Genomic DNA, 4,469 nt, shown 5'->3' on the forward strand with positions numbered 1-4,469 from the left:
AAGCATGGTTGTTCCTTTTTTCTAGTTGAAGCTAGCGAAAGAATCTCTGCAAGATGATCCAAGTTATTAGAAGAAAAAATTCTTGTTTGATCATGTGCGGCCCATTGTTAAAAATGCTGAAAAATGGCTTGATAATGCTGCCGTGCACGTTGCTAAACCGCGTAGGAGAAAAGAGTCATATGAAGGATCTCAAGCAGATTCTCGCACATCAAACATTGTTGAAACTCCATCGTTTTGTGTTGATTTGTATGCGCAGATGAAAACGAGCAAGAGTACATCAATGATGAAGTTGCTTCTAATGATTGTCCAATGCGATCGAAGATGGCAAAGATGAAAAGGAAAGCCACTAAAGAGAAGAAAAAGAGTTATGACAAGATCATGACCAACAACCAAGCGATAAAATATTTACTTGAAAAAAACATGTTGGAGAAAGCAAGCTTCGCTTCCAAGATTGAGCATTACGCGTCAAACAAATTAAATATCCAACATCAACGTGACGAGGATAGAATCATGCTAACCAATGCTGATTCCATTCACGATCCAATGGATCGTGAATTTTTGAAGATGAGAAAGGCGGAGATTATGCAGAGAAGATCTCGTGAGTCTTAATCTCCTCAAGGACTACCCGCTATATTCTCCTCGAGGACTACCTGCTACATTCTCCCAATCTTCTCGAGACTACCTACTACATTTGGCTATGGTGACTTGAACCAATTCTAAAGTGGTTATGAAGCTACATTTCATTCTGGAAATTTTGGTAGCCCCTCATTTCTAGATTCGGTGGAAGTGGTGGCTATGAAAGATTTCCTTATGTTGGAGGAAGTAGTCGCTTTTGAACAAGTAGTGCTGAAGCTGTGCTTGAAGTCAATCAGAGTGGTGGATCCGGAACAAGTGATGATTATGGAGAAAGTGATGCTAATCTGACAGAATCTACATTGCACCAAAACGCCAAAATATTAGCGCTTCACGTTTCGGAAACATTTCAGAAACGAAACGCTCCGAAACACGCCCGAAACGCGTTTTCACAAAAGCATAATTCTGAAACGCCACCGAAGCGAGTTTCACCAGAAAACCTCTACCATGAAAAACCCAGAAAAACAAAAAAGGGGAATTTCTGATTAGGGCACGAATCAAACATTCAAGGACATAGAATGGAAGAGAAGGGAGAGAGGAAGAAAACCCTACCTCTGATATGTCGAATCGTGGCAGGAATTGTCGAGAATCGCCGGAGGACCGCCGCGCCTCTTCTCGGTCGATCTCCTTCTAGGGTTCGTGCATGTGTGAATTGAAAGTCGGGTTTTGTAGTGGGAAGAGAGAGAAACATTTTGGTGGTGGTGGATCGGCGTGTCGTGGCTGGACGGCGCTGCTCCGGACGAAGACGGCGGAGCGGACGAGAGACGAGAGAGAAAGAGTCGGGGAGAGGAGAGAGAGAAGAGATTGACCAGGGCTAGGTTTTTAAAAAAAATGATCCGAGAGAAGATGAAGAACATGATAGGATGAGAGGGAGAGAGTGATCCAGTGCTTCAGGTGAGGGTTTGTAATTTTGGAAGTCTTGATTCCAGCTTTTGGATAGTACAAAAGCAACGTGTCACTATCTTGTTGAAACCCAAGAAAATCCAAGCACTATATTTCTCTTCATGTTTAATTGTCATGCACATATTTTCACAGATAGTCATAAGGTCCACTGATCCATCAACACCGAACTGAGTCAAAAACATATAGTTTTGCATAGTACTTCAGCAAGCAACAGTTTTACTTCAAATCACATGCTATGTATACAATTTAGGATTCTCTCTTGAGACACTAAACATATTTCTTCTCTTCTTTTTCCAAGCAGAGAAGTCATGTTCTAAAAAAAAAAATCAACGGCCCAGATTTAAAACAAGGAGATCTGACAAAATCAATTATATTTATTATAATAAATATTATATTTATTTTGATTTTACCGTTTCCTCCACGTTTCGTATTGGACTATATTTCGATTTTTTCCTTGCAACATAGGCCAGAATATATTAGCTAACTTGAAGGTTTCTATGTGTTTCAATAATTGTTAGTTTCATTGTACTTCACAATCTAGTAGCCTTTTTCCAAGATTGGAATATGTTTCCGAGTATGGTTTTGAAGAAGCTATTAATAAAATCAGTTTACTTTACTTAAATAAAAACATATATGTGTAAATATTATTTAAGCTTGAAGGGGGTTAGCATTAGTTAGATTAGGTAACACACACCTGCATAGTATCCTAGCAATTGCCGAACTATTCCACTACACCGTCGAGGGGCAGGAACATGAACAGGCACATGGCCTCACCACGGGCTGGCCACCAAGGCCTCATGGGGTTTCGAACTCGGGGGGGGGGGTGGGTTCCAGCTAGCCATTCTACCACCTCATTATCCTTAGTGGTTACATGTTATATATTAGGTTCATATTGAAGAACTCAATAATACCTTTACAATATAATTTTTATTTTCATTAACAAACTTAAGTAAGATATTTATCAAATTATAAAGGTAAAGTAGTTGGTACATAAAGAAAGCAAAATCATAAGGGTTCCGTGGTTTAGCCTTCATATTTGGGAAGCCATATTTGAACTTCTGTTTCAACGCAGACTATATTTTTTTTTTTCTTGAACTCTGTGTAGTGGCCTATGGCGGGAGAGATGGGTAGGCTAAAAATAAGTATTTAGCCTACCATGGAAGATGATCTAATGGGGAAGGGGAAATCGGTGTGGTGGTTCGTGTTGAACATGGTACTAGCTTGTATCGCAGCTACGACGCTATATTTTCTACATGTCCTCTCCATTTTTCATACAGAGGTAGAGGCTATAGCTTATAGAGCTAGGGTTGCTAATAGTGAGGGGAAATCGGTGTGGTGGTTCGTGTTGAACATGGTACTAGCTTGTATCGCAGCAATGATGCTATATTTTCTACACGTCCTCTCCATTTTTCATACAGAGGTAGAGGCTATAGCTTATAGAGCTAGGGTTGCTAATAGTGAGGGGGAATCGGTGTGGTGGTTCGTGTTGAACATGGTACTAGCTCGTATCGCATCAATGATGCGATATTTTCTACATGTCATTTCCGTTTTTCATACGTAGGTATAGCTTATAGTACTAGGATTGCTGATGGTGAGGGGGAATCGGTGTGGTGGTTCACATGGGCGGAGCTAAGAATTCAAAGCTCTAGGGACCAATCACACCAGCAATTAATTTTGGGGGTGCCACATATCAAAATTTCATTGTTTCAAACAAAGTTGATTAAAATTGATAATAGTTTCAAAGGAATTAACATATGATGGCAACCCTTGAAGGCTCGCCAATGGTGGTTCGTGATGAACATAGTACTTGTCTTGCAGCAATGGCACATTATTTTTCACATGTCCTTTCCGTTTTTCATATGGAGGTAGAAGCTAGCTTATAAATTTAGGGTTGCTAATGGTAAAGGGGGGAATCGGTGCGATGGTTCGTGATGAACATGGTACTTGTATTACAACAATGACGCATTAATTTCTACATGTCCTCTTTGTTTTTCATATGGATGCAGGTAGAGGTTTATAGAGCTAGAATCCTTCCAGCTATATCCTAAAACTGGGATGCTTAATTTTTACCTTGAGAGCGAGTGATTACTCACTCATGGTAGCCATAGACAGAGCTGGAAGTTAAAAATGGGGGAAGGGGCCTAAGCATGCTCCTCGTTGCTTCGACCTCCCCACTCTATAACCTGAGCCTTCTCCACTGCAGTCGGTGGCATACCACAAACTAGAGAGCAAAACACGATCGACGAGAATGCCAACTCCATAGCATGTAAACCATCATCGATCCCTTCGAGAAACTCCCGCCTCCAACCATGATCAATGCACCTGCTGCACTGCTGCCATAATACCACACGATCAACCTTTTTTCGAGAGAATTAGCGTCTTTGCATGTTGAAAACCTTAGGTTTCAAACTCTTAATAAGTTGCTCCGAGAGATTCGGAGGCACCCTCATCTATTTTAGGTATATAACTTCTACGTTCCATGATGTATATTGTTTCTTATGATGAAGTATAAACTGTAGAGAATAAGATAGCAAGAGAATCATCATCTTATTCATTAATAGAAGCTCTTTATACAGGGAATTACAAAGTACCAATACGGTAACACACTACGTCACAATAGTCTATAGACGATAGGTTTCAGATGACATAATTTTTTGATTCTGTCGTTTGAAACATTTCAATGAACACAGATGACAGAAAATTAAACTTATGTCGTGTGAAAATGGTGAAAACTCATGAATTTGAAGATGTTGCAATTTTTTTTGCAAGTTAAAAAACTCAAACGACAGAAAACTGTTGTCTACAAACAGCACAATTTCAGTTGAAAAAATATAACAGTCTCAATAATTTTGTCATACTTAAGACTACATTTTTATGTCGTCTGAATGCTTTGGAAAACAAAGACAACTCAAATTGACCTACCTTTAAGGCCG

This window comes from Fragaria vesca, linkage group LG6 (assembly GCF_000184155.1).
Source record: "Fragaria vesca subsp. vesca linkage group LG6, FraVesHawaii_1.0, whole genome shotgun sequence".
Taxonomy (NCBI): Eukaryota; Viridiplantae; Streptophyta; class Magnoliopsida; order Rosales; family Rosaceae; genus Fragaria; species Fragaria vesca.